The sequence below is a fragment of the Corapipo altera genome, unplaced genomic scaffold (genome assembly GCF_003945725.1).
Source record: "Corapipo altera isolate COAL_440 unplaced genomic scaffold, ASM394572v1 2, whole genome shotgun sequence".
NCBI classification, from domain to species: domain Eukaryota; kingdom Metazoa; phylum Chordata; class Aves; order Passeriformes; family Pipridae; genus Corapipo; species Corapipo altera.
Window position 1 is genome coordinate 2812918 of NW_020884890.1, and position 19704 is coordinate 2832621.

A 19704-nucleotide genomic window follows, 5' to 3' on the forward strand; every position below is an offset into this window, starting at 1 on the left:
CTATCCTATCCTATCCTATCCTATCCTATCCTATCCTATCCTATCCTATCAAGTCATTCTATTCTAAATCTAACATTTAACTGTTGCTAAATGAATAGGTAAAAAAACTGCTTAATCTTTCTTGTTAAAATTGTTCTGCTTGATGTAAATTGACTAAAAAATTATTGTGTTAGTTAAAGAGAAGAAATAAAAGCTTAAATCCATATCACTAGAGAGATTCTTCTAGATGGAGCAACAGGTTTAATCTCTGCCTTGATAAAAATCATATATTTTATGTAGAGGTTTTTCTCTATCTAGTTTTTCTGCCAGTTAGGTTTTGGATTCTATTAGCATAGAATAGATGTTGTGGGGTCCTTTCCCTTTGGATGATACTCTTTCAATCCAAGGGGTTTACATCATGATCTCATTCACACCCGGGGGAACCCAACAACAGCTACAGGATTTCACCAAAATTATTGGGATGACATTAGTAACTATATCCCAAACCCAACATTTCACTATCTTAAACTCTTATGCGAAAGAGGTGCATCAAGGGCCTTTCTCTTCTAGTCCCCGTAAGCTCTGGCCTGTGAGAAGTAAAGGAAAAGCAAAAAGTCATCCTATGTTTAGTTTTACTTTGACTGAAATTGTCTTCAAATGCTTTCTTAATTACTAGCAAGAAATGTAAACCAATCATAAGAACACAGAGGCAAACTGATCACAGCTGTAAAAATGTAAGCCTAATTATATGAGTTTAACCAAAATTAACCTCAAAAATCCATTTGTTTTTCCTAGGGATCACTGGAATCAGAATACAGTTCTGATTAAATTATAGAGAATCAATAGTATGAAGAAATGTTTTCCTGAATTCCCATAGGGAACAGCATAAAGACATATTATGAACAGCACTCAAGAATATTATGACAGCTGTCATAGAAGCTTTTGCATTTTCTTGGAGCCCCAGTGTGCCTGGAAAAGACAACTTAAGAATCTCTGCTTTCATTCAAAATATATATTTCTACCATATTTTCAAGGAAACCTTGAAAGCTAGCCAGTGCCAGAGGAAACAGAAGGGATAAAAGAGTACTAAATTCCTAAGCTTTCATTTCAGTCCCAGTTGGTAATTTAACAGAGTCAAACAGAAAATAGTTGCCATGTTCTCTAGTTACTTTAGGTGGCACCATCCTCACAGATTTATTGCTTAGGTAAAAAAGCTGCAAAAGATACACTCTGAGATCGAGTATGAAATACCTTAATAAAAGTAAGTGCTTGATCTTGCAACTAATAGGAACATCTTACATTATTTAGACAAGAGAGCCTACTTAGTTTCAGTGTAAAAGATATCTCCATTGCTGAAGAAAACTGAAAGGAGTAGCTAGCAGGAAAGTAGAAATGCCAAGGGATTTACTAGTAAACCTTGCTCTGTAATAGGTTTGTTATGAAACCTGTAATGCACTCTCCGTCTCTAAACAAGTTCTGTTCTCAGAAAAATAATAGCTAAAACCCACGTATAATTCAGTTTATTTAGCTGAGTTATGATAGTTTGCCATGACCCTTTCATTCTTCTCTTATTAATGGAGGAATTTCTCAAAAAAACATACTGAGGTTGCCAATTCCATTTTGTAGTATTTATCACTATTTCACAGTGTGGTTCTTGTGTTAAAATAAGTTAGAACTTTTTTAACACTTTTAGAAATGGAATGAAGGGGGATGGGAGGTGAGTGGTGACAGCAACCAACATCAAATTCAGTTCAGATCAGCCTCTTCTCAAATCATCTACATGTCAGGTATGGACTTAGGTATGGATGTTCAGTGTCTCTAGGTGGTGCCCAAAACCCAATGGAAATACATAAGAAGATTCCCTGTCTCTGAAGGGAAAAAAAAACCCCTTCATATATCTTAAGCGCATTTCTGCTAAATGTTTTCACTCTGATGTACTTCAGTCCTTTGTAATGGTGTTCCAGCTGGCTGTAGTCCTGTTTCCATGTGGTCAATTTGCCATCACCGTTGAAAATCTCATTAGAAAGAAATTCTTACAAGACTCATGACACTAGTACTTCTGGTCTTGATGAGAACTCTTGGAAGAGCTAATCTTGAAAGCTCAGTGTTTAGTTTTACTAGATTTGGAAAATTACATACAGGACAGGAATAGATGAATGGGAACTATCTAAATATTTCAGGACCCCCCAAAAGATGTGTATTTCTTTTTCACTGCTCCATCTCTAGATTAAAACACTAGGAGCTCACTAAATCAGTTTCAGTAACCTCTTTGTAGTGGCCTGTGTAGTTAGGGCAAATTTGTAAAGACAAGTAGATGCTATTTGAAATTTTTATCATGATGTCTTACAGCTCTTATTGCTGGTGATCCTCCAATACCAAATTTCACCTCAGTGTGAACTCACACCCTTTGCCAATGCTCACAGAGACATGAGACCCAAACAGCCTGTGACTCAAATGGGAGTTAGATAAAAAAGTTGAGGTTTTTTAAATCTTCTGTGAACCAAACATGCAATTTCAGATACCAGATAAAAAAAAGCCTCTGAATCCTATTACAACTGGTGCTGGTTGGTGATAGAGAGCTTTTCATAAACTTAAGATTAGACCCAGTAATGATAAATATCCTTCCACTCTGTTTACATCAATATAAAAAATCTATGACAATTCAAAGTTTTGACTCAGGGTAGGTGGTTTAGGTAAAAAGTACGTTAAAGTATGGAAGGCCCTAAATACCTAGCCCTAACTGTGTTTTTGGATGACATTATGCAATAGCCACGCATGAAGTATTAAACACAGCATAGTATTTCAGTACCAAGCAAGACTGGACTAATTACAGGATGTGCACACTGTTTTCTTGCTCTTATTGCTGCTTCAGAGCTGAATTAAGGATGACTGGTCTAGTTGTTAGAAAAAAAGAAAAAAAAAAACCAAACCAAAAACTTGTCTCAAATAACAGCAATAGAAGTTAGAAAACATTGCAAAGGAACTGAATATGCTTTTTCTATTGCTCTCAAGGAAACTACATTGGTTAAAGTGTTTTCAAAGATGTGTAGCAAAATCTTGCTCAAAACACTTTTAGACAGCAAGGGTTATCAGGTCACTCTTAAAGTGCCTTTCTGAGTTCCTTCCCACTGTCTGTAAGAGCCTTTATAGAGCAGATATGTTGAGATTTTCAGTCAATTGGAGAATGAAAACACATAGCTGTCTAATGCATGGTATTTATAAAAGTTACAAGTAGTGTGGGTATGTTTTCAATAGAGCAAACCACAGTAGTCTTGGAAAACAGATTTACCCCTACACACTTGTGTATATCTTAAATACTTATGCAGGTAATAGTACTGTCCATACGTAGAAGGAAAGAATCAGAGGCTTGTTCTGTAGTGTATGTTACTGGGACTATATCTGTGAAAAAAAGGCTTGGCTATAAAAAGACAATCATATCAGTTAAAAGTAGTTAATATGTACAGCAGCACATGTTGCAGTACAGAATATAGTGAATATTTCTTCTTGCTGCAATTTTGCACATTTACTTGAGCCAGGTAATATCAGTGGATTTCACAAATGTCATTTATCATTTGTCACAGTGCTTCAAGCAAACATCCTCAAGGTTGAGCCACTTAATTAAATACTCATTATCTATAGGAGGAAAGGAACTGGAAAAAGTGAAGCTAAGTGTGCTGCCTCTAATGCCTTCTAATATACATAATTAGTGTTTCTACCCTAACCACTGAAAGACCACTGGGTCAAGGCTATACAGATAGATTTATATATTGTCATTACTATTTCTTTAATCCATGAGGATAATTTAAACCATGACAGATGTCCTGACAACGGTATGGAAACTTCCATGTGCACAACAGATCAATGCATTGAAGCACATAGGAGGCTATCAAATGTGTGGCTTCTTTGATCTCTGCCATGACCCTTTGAAAGAATTCAGTTGCCAGATCATTTCCTGCAACTCTGATAAGAGCAGTGAGGGACTCACCGCTCTGTGCCATAGTCCAGAGGTCATCAGTTAGCACACTTTCAATCCCTGTAAGCTTTTTTTTTAATAAGCTGAACAACATTGACATAGACTGGTAAATAAAGGCATTGTGGAGATTTAATTTCTGACTGACGTTCCTCACTGCCTTATCAGGCCGGTTCACACCTAACATGCTTCTCTCTTCTCCAAGCTGATTATAGTGTCATAGGCAAGCTCTTCTTTCCCATATCCAGTCCAGAGGTCCAAAATTCCACTCACAATAGCTACCCTGTAGCTATTTTTAATGATGAATGAATACTTTTTGTAGACACATCTTCAACAAGTACCTGATCATCCTTCCAAATATAATGCAGAACGGGTATGAGGAAAGACTCCCTACCTGCTTAGATGAAGAGGTACCAAATCCCCACTTCTTTGTTACTGATTAGGTGTAATTCAGAAGAAAAGGGTTTTTTTGCGTTGATCTAGTCAAGCATAAGAACTCTAGATGTAGGAGCCCAAGGCGAAAGTCATTACAAAAAGAGTAAAGAGGAACCTGACCCGCATTTCAGCGAAGACTAAGGCAGACTGCATGAACAGAAGTGCTCCGCAATTGTTTCTTTTGTCAGCCAAGTACTATTCTATGTTGCTTCCCCTTCTAGGTAGAGAAAGCCAATATAGGGTTAGAAGTGTTCCGGGACATGGAAAAATTTTCTGAGTTCCCCCAAAGTCAGTGACAGAAGCATATTTACTCTGTGAGAAAAGTACACATAATACAAATGGCCAGCTAAGAGAAAAGCAACAGCTTAAAGTCACAATGAAGTTTGCAATGATCTGTAATTTCTGTAGAAGTCTAAAAAGTCTAAAGCCACAGCTTTCTCAAAAGTTCTGTATGAATTGCAGTTGGTATAATTATTAAAATTGGGATAATTTTCACAGGCATAAAGGAAGCCTTATTTTTTACATGAGAGCTATACCTCTAACAAACTTAAAACACCTGCAGGCTTGTGCTGGGGAATTTTACAGAATAGACCTCCAAGTATTAATGTGAGTAAAGTGGCACTTTGTTCCTAGGTTCATTTACTGAAGGAGCTGAATTATTTGGCTGAAATATTATGGAATTCAGCCAGGGGCACAGGAAAGATATGAAACAGTTTGGCTTAAACTTGGTGCTTCAAAAATGTATAAACAATTAAAATCAGTATTGTATAATTGGAAGAGAGGTTGTTTTCCCTGGTGTTTTCAGTGGTGCATAATAAATGGTGCTGCTTGCACCATATGTAACAGACACACAGAGTTCTTACCCTACAACTTCTCATTCCATTATTGCAGCAGGGAAAATGATCTTTTAATAGAAATACCAAAACAGTTTAAAAGGTCATTAATGACTCATTCTATACAATATACATTTATTCTCCACCTAGCACTCCATTTTAATTAGGAGCTCAAGAAGCAACCAAGAAATAAACATCATCTGAGGGTATTCCTATCATTATTCTCTAGACATCTAGAACATCTCCAAAGTAGAACACAGTCCTCCCAACCTCTGAGAGACAAGAAAAGATTCGAGGAGGGAGAGATGCCTATCAGTCCTTCCTGTATGCTAGCTGAAGCTAAGATGTACATGCCACTATGATTCAGCAACAACAAACCTGCAATTTCCTGCAGGCTTTGGGCATTTGACATTAGAATGACTCATTGTCCATATGGAGAGTCAAGTAGTCATTTGAACAAGTGCACCAGAGCATCTTTAAAAGAATTTAGGATAAATAACTGTAGTTTCCAAGGTATCCTTTTTCTTATAACTTTTTTATTTATTGCAGTAACCTCTCTGTGATTGTTTCAACAATGAGATGCAGCTGCAGTTATGACTCCACAACTCTTACAAAACAGCATTTCATCTCATCTTAGAAGTTCTTATGGGACCATTTTTCCACTAAATCTTCGATATTTGGCAACACTAAAATAACTAATACACAAATATTGTAGTGGGTTTATTATGGGTGGGTCATCACTGAATTGTAGTGAAAGCAAGCTGAGCCATATCCTACAGCCTGGGCATTTTACAGGCCTGCAGATCAAGAAGCAAATCACACTTCACCCAGTGAACAGCCTGCCTTCAGCACTTGAGCAACCCCACACTTCCTAGCCCAATTACACAGCGGGCTCAAGGACCTCCTTGCTCTGAGTGAGGAGTTGAAATTAAAAACACATGTTAAAATGCACAAGATCTCTTCACCTCTGCTTTGAAAGGAGGCCACAGCTACCCATCCTCAGCCAAGAAGTCCCACAGAGAGCACAAATTCATTCCATAGAGGAATCACTGTTAGTTATTCTTTCTCCTTCATAAGGGCATCTAAGAATTAGCACATGGACTAATATTGCCACAAAAAATAACAGACCCTTATTATCCAAAGGTCGCTTACATTAAGCTTTGACATCAGTGATGTGAAAAACAAATGCAGGTTCAAATCTGATGATGGAGTTTCCTAAGCTGTTACATAACAAAAGGTTTCAGTCACCTTTTCAAACCAACAGATAAGGAACTAACTTCAAAACTAATGTTTGAAAATAATATTACTTAAGTTGCAAGTTCTTTTGCTGTCATTTACTATTTCAGACATACAACTATGGGACTGCAGCTGGTATGTGACTATCCATTGGGAAATGCAGGCTGAAGAACTGAGGTCTGACACTGGAAGTTAGGAAATATCAGATAAATTATTTCCTGGTGACCTTTACTCTGTTCCTTGCACAACTGCATTTCAGTACAGTCTTTAATTATGTAATCATATCCTATTCTTCCCTTTTTTTTTTTGCCTCTAACATTTATGTAGAAAATTAATTCCCATGGTAGCTAAATTAAAGTCTGAGGCAACTATTGTTTGTGGTGATCTCCAACTTCTGTGCAGTCTGATCTTTCATTTTAAACTATATTTTTGACATAGATTTTTTTTTTTAATATGTGATTTTATATGAGAAGATAACATCAAAGTTATCTGGTTTTGAGTGTCTTTTTTGAGTTCCTATTTTGAGTGTCTTTTACCACAGCTTTGCAGGTGGCTGGCAGAGGCACTCTGCTTTTTGTGCATCACACAGGCTGGAACAACAATATGCAATGCCATGTGAAAAGTTTCAGTGCTTGATTGATTTGTTTCCAGAAGAAATTTTTTTCTACTAAACACTAACATGCGATAATTTTTTATGTAGGATGTTGCATTTTTACTGAAAATCATGAAAAAAAATGAGATATGAGCAGCTCAGCTGCAGTTCCCACAAGGCATGGGAGTAGCATTCCACACAAAACCCCCACAGTTTTAAACAGAAAAGTTTGAAGTTGAAAATTGATGAGGTCAAGGTCACACCTGCAGCATTCAGTTTTTCACTGAAAAGCCAATACTTTCTTCAAGGGAAGAAAATCAATCCTCCTACTAATTCTGCTTCCAAGTGGTAGCCTGCTTTATTTGCAAATGGTATTAGGCAATAGCAGAACAGCAGAGAACAAATGAAACAAAAATCTCTTTTCAGTGTACTTTAACTTGCATATGGATTCTAAGAGAAGAAACTGTTTCTAGTTTTGCTTACTTAGCCTATATCAGCTCCTTTCTTTATAATTATAATGAACTTTTAGAGGCGGGATGACCTCCCTGAAGAACACTGTGTTTCTGTCCCTACCAGTCAACGGCCCCAACTACTGAAAATACATCTTTCTTTTTTCTCTTGGCAATGCAAGAAACTTTGATATTTGCTGTTTATGTTTAATACCTATTCAAAAGCATCTTTTCCAGCATGTGACTGATCATACCTGAAAGCTTTTTTGCATTGTCCTGAGGAAGTTCATTCATTCTGGTTTAATCTACAGATAACTAATACAATTCAGATCTCAGTTTTGCACTTTATTGAACTGTGTGGCTCAGCTGCCATGGCTACTTCTATTCTGGTCTGTCCATACCTTCAGCCTGTGTTTCTGGGTTTGTCTACAGTGTGTGGTTGGCTGCATTCAGGAGGATGTTCTTCATTTTGGCTTCTCTTTTCAGTCTCCTAACTAAGCCTAAAGCAAAAACATAAAAGAAACAAAATACTTGAGGATTGTGATGAAAAACAAAGCTTTCTTAGAGGTCATTAACCTGTGAACCTCTTTAATCAGTCAAGAAGAGTTGATGCTACCATGGAACATGGAAAATATTTTAGACTTATAAAGTTTTATTATGATATAAATTTTTGGCTGATGGCCTTTTTTATGGAATTCTTTTATGAATATTTAGGAGAACAGATTTTTCACTGTACAGCTCTGAGACTTTGTTATGGTTTGCACCAGACATCCTGCGCCTGGAGCTAATAAATAGCTGCAACAGCAAAATTTGAAAAGCAATACTGTAGATTCCTATGGGAGTCTTCCTTTCCAAAACCCCTTCATGCTACTGAAATGCCTTTTGCTCCACTAAAATCAGAAGTTTTACCAGAAGTGGTTTGTTATCTATACTATCTCAGTGCTGTATTATTTTATGGGATAGGGAACCCACAGCACACAGAGGTACCCCTAACTAAGCTGTTCAAGAAATGGCAATTAATAGTTGTTTTGCTCATCTGAATCAAATCTGCTACTGTGCACTGAAATTACTCTTTCAGACAATCTCTGTTGCTTTGTGGAAAAATTTCTTGAGAAAAACATTCTTTTTTTTATGGTGTAGTTACAGGATTATTTTGTTTTTATTATGTCTCTCATTTTTATTTTTATGAAAATAAACATATGCACAAAATCGAGATTTTTATTCTTTGAGAATTATTCATAACACTGCCACATTTTTGCATTAATTTAATGATTTTTATATTTGAAGGGCAATCTGTTATTTACTACTAACTAGTTACTATCTACCATAATGCTACAGAACAAACGACTTGTTTCTCCATGAACATCATAGAGATATATGTGATGCTGCAGTAGACTGTCATGAAAAATACTATTGTCACACTCATGTTTATGATAATTTTATATGGGAGATAAATGAGTGTTAGCAGTTGAACTTCACACAACTGTTTCTAATAAAACTGAGGAAAAACCAGCACACCACAAAAACTTACTGACCTTTGCTGCTTTTGGACTATTGCTGTTTCCTACAGTCCTGCTTTGGAGTTTAATGTCCTGTGTAAGTGAATTTAGGGTGCAGAAATATGACTACTGCTCGTAGAAGAAACCAAAGGAAAAAAAATATTTTACTAACTTGTTTTCATTTTGTTGCACAAGTCAGTGCAGCCATTGCAAAACTGCAATAAAGAAAGAAGCATTTTTAGAAATTAATTTTCTATGAGAATAAATCATATTTTTAGTAAGCTAAATAACATAATGAAAATGCCTCTATCTTTGACATTTTTGTGCCTAATGAAGCTTCAGACACTTAATACTAATTTACAGAGGCATAATATTGTAATCAAAGCTACCACCCCTTTAATCTTCATTTTCTCATAATCAAGGTCTTGAACTCAGTATTTAATTTTTAAGTACAGTCTTTTTATTAATACAGACTAACTGCTGTTAAGGATATAAGAGGAAGTAGGGCCATATCATGTCCTCAGTATGATGTTTACTATCTCTCAGCACAGGCATAACTTAATCACCTTAAAAAGAACCCCAATTATAGATGCTTGAAATCCACAGGAAAAATGGATCATATGTTACAAAATAATATTTTCTTTACATTTATCAGTACATCCCCTTACATATAAAGCAAATATTTCAACATTCATGGTCTTTCCTTTTTCTTTACTAAGGCAGGATTTCCATTTGAAGAATTTCCACATGATTTAAAATATCTTTCAGATTTTTCAAATAATTCCTCAAAAGCTTACCAAACTCCACATCCACAAGTCTAGTTTCAGAGATATCAAAAGGATTGTCCAGTTAGTTCTTCCTTCCCCAAAATGCTTCTATGGGCTTGAAAAACTAAAATCCTTTTTCTAAAAAGCTACAACTTCTTTTTGTACTGGTCTTCTGAAATTAATCTGCCTAACAATTCTGCCTGTCAGTTCTGAAGATAGAGGATAAAATTACTGCAGAAAAGCAGTTCTTTTTCATAGAAAAAAAAAAGAAAAAAGAAAAAAACAAAAAACCAAAAAAAACCAAAACAAAACAAAAAACCAAAAACAAACAAACAAACAAACAAAAAACCAAAAAAAAACCACAAAAAAACCCAAACAAACCCATATTTAGTCCTATGGGAATGTAAAAATTTTGGAGCACTGAAGTGTCTGCTCCTGAATGTTTTTATTGTCATGTAAATTAAATCTTCTTGGCCTGTCTCTGATCAATGCACCTTCTCTAGAAAGTCTCCTGCTGCTGGTGTTTTGTAAAGGTAATTTGCCTACCAAGTTTGAAGGTCGTAGGCAAGTCACCAAATTGTGTTTTCTGGCTGTTTAAGCTGTGGGATAGTTTCCAGTGGGCAGGTCTGAAAGCACCCTATCTAAATCTTTATCCAGTTGAAACCTGGGAATACCTCAGCTCCCACCACCCTCCACCTGAAGGTAACCTGGACACATGGTCCAGAACATAGTTCCTCTGGACACCTGCAGCACCCCAACTTGTGCTGTGAGTCCTCCCAGGGAGTGCTTCTACCACCTTTATCAGACATAGCTGAATCCTATGCATACATATGAAGAAGGAATTTTGTTAAAACAGCTTTTCATGGCAAACACAATTTCTGTAAAATCTGCGTGTTCCATGAAAAAATTATCTTTTAATGAAAAACACTGAAACATGATATTTCCTTCATAGCAAACATAAAGTTGTTCTTTGCTTCATAATGAACCCTAACAATGTCTTCAGAAGCCTTGTGATCTAGAAGCTCTTATTCCCCCTTGTCTCCTACGAAGCTTCCTGGATAGACTCCATTTCCTATGACTACTGGAGACATCCTTTACTAGAATGAAGAATGGCAGTTCTTTATCAGAACATAGATTTCATCCAATGAGTTTTTAATTCTATTCCTCTTTTCTCTCCTTATTAGACCATATTTCTGACATGGAGGACTGAGACATCCAGGGTTGAAATTCAGGCTGACTTTGTGAAGTCTTCAGGTATTGTTGGGACTTGAGAGCCATGAGTTGTAGATCCGTGTACCTTTCCTACAGTGAATTCACAGCATCAACTGAGCACCCTGTCAGCTTTAAAGATTCAAGTCCTGCCTTAAAACCCTAAAGCCTGGCTATAAATTAGAAAGCATACAACACATTTTCTGTGCCTTCAGGTTTCATTGGGAAGTCTTGGATCTGCTTACAGATGTGGTGGTCGGAGGACATCTGGGGCACAGTGACCATGAATAGAGTTTTCCATACTCAAGAATGCAAAGAGGACCATCAATAAAACTTCTACCCTGGGCTTCTGCAGAGCAGATTTCAGCCTACTCAGAAGACTGGTTCAGAAGGTACCTTGGGAAACAGCCCTTGAAAACAAAGGGGTCCAGGAGGACAGACATGCTTCAAGAAGCAAGTCTTAAATGCACAGGAGTAGGAGCAGGCTGTCCCAGTGAATGGAAGACATCCAGTCTGGCTAAACAGGGAGATTTTGAAGGAAATTAGGGGAAAAAAGAGAGCTTACCGACTATGGAAAAAAGGACTGGCTACTCATGAAGAGTTTAGGAATATAGTTAGGTCATGTAGAAAGAAAATTAGAGAGACAAAGGCATAATTTGAACTTAATCTAGCCACTTCTGTAAGGGATAACAAGAAATTCTTCTACAAATACATCAATAGCAAAAGGAAGGGCAAGGAAAACCTCCATTCTTTGTTGGACATGGGGGGGAACATAGTCACAAAAGATGAGGAAAAGGCTGAGGTACTTAACACCTTCTTTGCCTCAGTTTTCAATAGTAAGACAGGTTATCCTCAGGACAACTGGCCTCTGGAGCAGAGAGAGACAGGAAACTGAATATTTCCCCTGTAATCCAGGAGGAAACAGTTAACAACCTGCTGAGACACTGAGATCCTTACAAGTCTATGGGACTAGATGGGATCCATCCTAGTGGGATGAGGGAGTTGGCGGAAGAGTTCGCCGAGCCACTCTCCATCATCTACCAATAGTCTCGCCTCACTGGGGAGGTCCCAGATGATTGGAAGTTGGTGAATGTCACACCCATCCACAAAAAGGGCGGCAAGGAGGACCCAGGAAACTACAGGCCCGTCAGCCTGACCTCAGTGCCTGGCAAGGTTATGGAGCAGATCATCCTCAGTGCAATCACACAACAGCTACAGGATGGACAAGGGATCAGACCCAGTCAGTATGGCTTTAGGAAGGGCAGGTCCTGTCTGACCAACCTGATCTCCTTTTATGATCAGGTGACCTGCCTAGTGGATGAGGGGAAGGCTGTGGATGTGGTCTATCTGGACTTCAGCAAAGCCTTTGACATTGTCTCCCACAGCATACTCCTGAAAAAGCTGGCAGCCCATGGCTTCGACAGGGGCACCCTGTGCTGGGGTAGGAACTGGCTGGAGGGCCGGGCCCAGAGAGTGGTGGTGAACGGTGCTGCATCCAGTTGGCAGTCGGTCGCTAGTGGTGTCCCCCAGGGATCAGTGCTGGGCCCAGTTCTATTTAATATCTTTATTGATGATCTGGATGAGGGGATTGAGTGTACCATTAGCATATTTGCAGATGACCCCAAGAGGGAGTGTTGGTCAGCTGGAAGGCAGGAGGGCTCTGCAGAGAGACCTGGACAAGCTGGAGAGATGGTCTAATTCCAACGAGATGAGGTTCAATAAGGCCAAGTGCTGGGTCCTGCCACAACAACCCCATGCAGCACTACAGGCTGGGCACAGAGTGGCTGGACAGCAGCCAGGCAGAAAGGGACCTGAGAGTTTGGATTGACAGGAAGCTGAACATGAGCCAGCAGTGTGCCTGCCAATGGCATCCTGGCCTGGATCAGGAACAGTGTGGCCAGCAGGACCAGGGAAGTGATTCTTCCCCTGTACTCAGCGCTGGTGAGGCCACACCTGGAGTATTATGTCCAGCTCTGGGCCCCTCAGTTCAGGAAGGATATTGAGGTGCTGCAGCAGATCCAGAGAAGACCTATGGGGTTGGTGAAGGGACTCAAGCACAAGTCTTGTGAGGAGAGGCTGAGGGAGCTGGGATTGTTCAGCCTGGAGAAGAGGATGCTCAGGGGAGACCTCATCACTCTCTACAACTCCAAGAAAGGAGGTTGTAGCCAGGTGGGGGTTGGTCTCTTCTCCCAGGCAACTATTAGTAAGACAAGAGGGCACGGTCTTAAGCCATGACAGGGGGAGTTTAGGTTGGATACTAGGAGGAAATTTTTTACAGAGAGAATAATCAGACATTGGAATGGGCTGCCCAAGGGAGTGGTGGATTCACTGTCCCTGGAGGTTTTTAAGATGAGACTGGGTGTGGTACTTAGTGTCATGGTCTAGTTACCATGGCGGTGTTGGATCAAGGGTTGAACTTGATGATCTCCGTTGATTCTATGATTCTATGATAGCAGCCACACGATTCCCCCCACTTTAAAGAATTCAGGACCCAGAAGCCACAGAAAGCCAGCAGAATATTTTGACCTGCAGCTGAGGTAAAAAAAGATTAAGAATACCTCTGATGGGAGGAGCCCACCTGCCATTTTTACTGCTTAGGAGGATTAATGCAGAGAATGGTATCAAATTTGGATGGGCTAGATAGATGGGTCAAGACCAACAAAACGAGGTTCAACAAGGCCAAGTGCCAGGTCCTGCTCTTTGGCCTCAGTAATCACAGGCAGCACTACAGGACTGGAGAAGAGTGGCTGGAAAGCTGCCCAGCAGAAAAGGACCTGAAGGTACTGGTCCCTCTGAGATTAGTACAGTTGGTTATAGCATAGTGCTAATAACACCATGGTTGTGGGTTTGATACCTGTATGGGCCATCCACTTAAGAGTTGGACTCTGTGATCTTTGTGGACCCTTCCGGCTCAGAATATTCCGTGATTCTGGCCAAGGGCTGGCTGAATATGAACCAGCAGGGTGCCCAAGTGGGTAAGAAGGCCAAAGCCATCCTGGCCTGTATCAGGAATAATGTGGCCAGCAGGACTAGGGAAGTGATTCTTCCCCTGTACTTGGCTCTGATGAGGTCACGCTTGAACAGTGAACATCTGTTCAGTTTTGGGCCTCTCAATTCAGGAAGGAGAATGACGTTCTGGAGCGTATCCAGAGAAGGGCAATGAAGCTGGAGAAGGGTCTGGAGCACAAGTCTGATGGGGCATGTCTGAGGGAGCTGGGATTGTTTAGCCTGGAGGAAAGGAGGCCTGGGGGAGACCTTGTCACTCTCTACAGCTACCTGAAAGGAGGCTGTAGCCAGGTGGGGATTGGCCTCTTCTTCCAGGAAACTAGCAGCAGGACAAAATAACCTAGTCTGAAGCTCCACCAGAGGAGGCTCAGGTTGGACATCAGGAGGAATTTCTTCAGAAATTCAGAAAAACCAGAAAGGATTGTTAAACAATCTAATGGGCTGCCAAGGGAGGTGGTGGAGTCACCATCCTTGGAGCTGTTTAAGGAATGACTGGACGTGGCACTTAGTGCCATATTGTAGTTGATGTGGTGATGTTTGGTCGAAGGTTGGACTCGATGATCTTGGAGGTCTTTTCAACCTTATTGATTCTGTGAAATGCAACTCTTTTCACTCTTTAGTCAAACTAATCATTAGTTCAGTAATATCCACTTACCTTCTTAATGGGTGATTTGTATCCACGGCTGAAATGCCAAGTATTTCAGTCTGACTCATCACTGTTTAAGTTCTGAATTGTTCTGTCTCACAGTTTTTGCAGCAACGCTACTAGTCTTTGCTTACTCACATTAATAGCTTTGCCATGGCCTCATGTCTCCCTCCTCAGTACCTTCCCAGCAACTGTGGGCAGAAGCCAATGTTTTCTGTCTGAAGCAGGCTGGAAGACTTACTGCTTCTTCCATGAAAGAGGAATTCTTGCTCCTCTGGAAAAGCCAGTCACAGCTTTATCACTCCTTGCTGCTGAGCATACACTCAACTGATCTAAAAAAGCATTGGAAGGGTCTTGAGAATTGGAGCTGCTGGCAAGGCAAAGAAGTGGCAGTCGCTCCCCGCTGCCTCCAAGAATTCACATTCTGCAATGGGGATTTTCCTCTCATTTAAGCCTTAAAACATTCCTGAGAGGAACAGTTTGTCCTCAAGTTGGCACAATGTTGCATTAAACATTTGCCACTTACTGTTCTGCAAGCTGTTAAGCTTCCTGTGAAAGCAGTAAGATACCACAGAAGTACTCTTTTGTAAACAGAGTTCTACATCATTTTATTTAAGTACTGTGGCAATACTTTCTGGAACAAAACAAGGGGAAGTTGCATCACTATGTGGTCTGCAAATGAGGCAAGAGGAACTATTAGCCTAAATTAACACTGAAAAACAAATTATATTCAACCAGGAAGTCTTTTACAAGGAAGAGCATGTAGTAAGGAAAAAAATACAACTTTAATTCTAAGCATAGGAGATAGGATATACAGATAAAAAGAGAGGAAGGGTGTGATTTGAGAGTAGTCCTGACACACAATTACAATGGAAAATAAGGAGAAGAAGAAAACCAATGAAAATTGCAATACACTCTGAAAAAAGGCATAGAAAGAAAGGAGAAATGTACTTATTACGAAGATTCTGAACAACATTCCAAGTGAGCAAGACGTCCCTTCTTTTCTAACTCTACAAGGACACCAGCATCACACTTGGTAACAAGGGTCCCTTGCTTTGCCAAGGCCATTGCTATAGCCTTACTCACTGAACTGTAGAGCTCATTTGAAGTCTTGAATCATAACACTATTTTCTATTTGCTTTACGAGCCCCTACTGCTAACAATCCAGTTACAACACAAGAATTAACAGATAAACACAGATGAACATCATTCAGTGAATCTAGGTGGTCTTTTCTAGGCTAGCATCTCCATAAAAATGGGAAAACACACTGAAACTTTCTTGTTTGCCATGATAGACACTGTTCGAAAAACACCTGCATCCTAACCACCACCATCTGCACCCTAAATGCAGTTTTTGCCAGTTTCTGTTTTTCTGAGTGGATCTCAGTAAATGTAGCAGAATGAGAGTCCTGTACTTATCTGTATCTCTGCAAAAAGTGATCAGGCTGAACCTGCTCTAGAGGTGCCAAGTAAACAACTTGCTAGAATAAACCAATTAAAGTACTACACTACTTTACAGAAGATTAAACATTCCGAGAACTTCTCTGATACTGAAACTGGCTAGACCAGAATGTCCTAGAATTGACCAGAATGTCCAGAATGTCAGCCCTAGTGATCACTCTTTCTCTCCAAAGCATGATAGACTGCTTTCAAACCACCTAGAGGGAACAGTGTCTGTTCTGTACTAACTCCCAAGTAGTGTCCAAGAACTGCTGGGAGGAGTCTGAGCTTATCCAGCCTAAACCTGGGACAAAGTTAATGATCTAGCACTGTAGATGACTGAGTTTATTGCTTTGGAAGATCTAGTGTAAGAGACACCTTCTGTGGCACTAACCACAGGGAAGTCATGAGGAAGAATTAACCAGAGAACAATAGTGCTTTCAAGGATTTACTGCAAAAGCACATTAATTGGACTGCATCCTTGTAGGTACCCAAGGCAGAAAACAGATCAATACTTCAGAAACCAACATCCTGAAGGAACTCTTGTTCAGCAGAAACTGCTTGGACAGGCCGACTCAGGACTGTAAGCACAGAAATTATCTTCTTTTGTGTGTTTCTACAGCAAGGCAGTTGAGTGCTGCAGGGGGGAAGGCTGAGGAGAAAGACAAGGGCATCCCTATTTACACACAAGATTGCACCAAAAGTGTCTGACTTAAAAAATTTGTTCTCTTGTTCCTGTAAGTAATCTAGCTAGACCACAAATACCATCCTGAGTGCTCATGTGAAAAGTACTTGCAAGTCATCATTCTGAGAATATGCTCTAAAAAGCAGAGCCCAAGGCTGTGACATCAACCACATATCTCAGTACACCAGGACTGGATGCTGGTGAGTCATGGCATGCATAAAGCAGCTGCATTTGAGAAGCCCTTCATAACCAATCCAGTAAAATTTATTGTTCTTAATTTGCAATTAACTCAGCCTAAATTGACATAATAGGGAGAATCTGACTCTTAGCCTATTTATAATTGTATTTTTAAATCTTATTTATCAAATAAATGCATCTTCTGTTCCTGAAATGACATAAATGAGTATTACTATTTTCTTAAATGAAGCAATGCTTCATTTCACCCAGTAAAGGAACCAAACCCTAGTTTTTTAGTACTTGGTCTGTGTCTGAGAGAGAAACAGATTGACACCCTTAAATCTTGCCCCAAATGAACTTTTGTGCAAAGTTGTGTCTTACAGCACAACTGAGGATTTACATCAACACACTGACTCAGATCCTGCCTGGAACCACAACTGGGTTTATGTTGCTCTACAAGAGACCAGAGTTTGGCCCCCTCCCTCTTTCTTTTTTTCTTGTAAAAACATCAACTCTAATTCTAATCTGATCTGCGGGATAACCGCAAAACAACTTCTCCTATGTCAAGGTAACTGGCCTGGAGTGGCGTCTGTATGGGGCTGCACTGCGTAGATCGTAGATCGGTGGCAGGAGCAGGAGCACTCAGCAGCGTAAGGAGGTGTCGCTAGGCAACGAAGGTAACCATGGATACCTGCATCCTCGGCGGCCCTTGGGTTTCTGAGATTAGTCATTCATCTGGAAAAACATTTTAAAAAAATAAATAAAAATTAATGTGTTACAGTACAACACTGTCTCTGCATAAATGTTGTTGTAATGACAAGATGCAATTTAATAGACCTTATTTTACTGGAACCTGTTTGCTCCACCTCAAGACTTGGAGAACTCTAGGTGATAGAATCATAGAATCACAGAATATTTTGGATTAGAAGAGACCTTAAAGATCATCTAATTCCATGACTCCTGCCATGGGAACCTTCCACTGGACCTGGTTACTCAAAGACCCATCCAACCTGGCCTTAAGCACTTCCAGAGATGGGGTGTGGTTGCTCATTTTCAAATATTTCAAGCTGCAGCATTAGTGACACAACCAGACCTTTGGCCAAGGGTCACATGTTTTAAAGCCCTTCATTAGGGAAATACCACGGAGTTTTAAATGCTGCAAAAAAAAGTAGTAGAGTTCCTTTACATATAAAGTACCCAGTGAGATTGACTGTCCCTTCCCCAGAAAGGTGACATTGGTGTTCAGTTGGTATGTATAATTGCTTGCTGATTAATACCAAAGTTGCCAGTAATCATATGCCCACAACTAATGCTCTCCCACGTCATCTTTCATGTGCTGGAGATTTCCAGTTAGCAAAGGCAGCTCAGCTCCTGGAGGCTGCAGCAGGAGGGTCAAAGAGAAACCAAGGTAACCAGCACCTTTCATTCAGCTCTTGCAGGAATGTGACTGTGTAAATACACATGCATGATTTTAACAAAGCCAGAAAACCTCCAAAATCGTTGGCAGTCCATGGCCACTACGCCCTGAGCAAAATTTCCTCCTAATTCCAAGCCTGGGAACCCATTACACCCTACACTTACATGTCTCACTGTACACATCACCTGAGATACTGGTATTACCAGTCTCTTTCCTACCACTTTTTTCACCTAATACTAAATAATTGAGTCAATAAAATCAATTTGTAGTTAGTATAGGCATTCATAGGACCATGGATTTGCCCTCACACAAATGGTATAATCAAAGTGATTAGCTCAGTCATTCCCTGTAGGGTCTTGTAAACAAATTATTGATTCTTGGGTGTTTGAGAGATGCTGATTAGAATTAGAGTTTACAGCAACAGCTCTACTTACTTCATCAGAAGAAATTGTAGAAACATATCAAGGAGCTCAGCTGGTAATTTAAAAGTAATCTTTCTTATCATCTGTGATGTACTGACTACTTTAAATATGAATATAAAGAAATAAGTAAATGAAGTAATGATAATACACAAGCTGTATATATTACCTATCTTGCCTTAATTAAAGTAGTTTACTTTGTTTACCATTGGAATGAGGCAGGCCCTGTGACTTACTCTAATCTGCTTATTCAAATTCTTTATTAAAATCATGCTTTTCAGCTGTGATCGCTAAGCCAAATAATACACAGTGTGAGCAAAAAGCTTATGAAAATCTGTATAAACTATTTTGATCAGTCTTAACCAAAAGCTGAATTTGCCTTCAAACAAGGAGCCTTTTTTTCCACGAAGCCCTTTAGGAAATCTCACTGTAAATATTCTTAAGCTTAAAAGGTAGCTGCTGAGGATACCATTTGCTTGCTAGAAACATTAAATTTGATTTACTGTGCCTTTTAGAAAAACCGAGAATGGAGAAAAAAATTGTTTCACTCAGTCATACATTTGCAATACTGGCACAATCATAAACTACACTTTGATCAATCTTGTGGCTGGGTTTCAGTGATGTTGACTTCCTTGGACTAAAGAATTTGGAAATAACTCAATAATTTAATAGATTTTGTTTCATGAAGCCTAAATGTATATGCACATCTATACAGTGTCCCTGCACCTTCACACATAGTTGCACAGTTAGCAGAGACTCTGATTTAGCAATCAGGAGAAGGTTTTTCCTCAGTTGGAGATGTAAAGAAGGAACAAAGTGGTTGAAGCCCCAGCCACGGGGGCTTTCATTGTAAATGATGAATCATAGAAAGAGAAAAGTCTTAGACTAGATAATTAGAATCAATAGATCTTATGCTAAAGTGACAGCCATCTGAAAACAACCCGA

At 39.5% G+C, this 19704-nt stretch overlaps 1 protein-coding gene across 2 annotated transcripts in view; it reads right to left on the reverse strand.

Moving 5' to 3' along the window:
• Positions 1-19704, reverse strand: part of LGSN (lengsin, lens protein with glutamine synthetase domain) — a 90930-nt gene that overhangs the window by 25814 nt on the left and 45412 nt on the right. The window contains exon 5 of one of the 2 annotated variants that reach the window (XM_027644793.1): positions 7896-7994. The gene's annotated coding sequence lies outside the window, so the exon portion shown is untranslated. Of the gene's footprint in view, positions 1-4343; positions 4366-7895; positions 7995-19704 lie in introns of those variants that run through there. The other variant, XM_027644794.1, reaches the window with a different exon arrangement.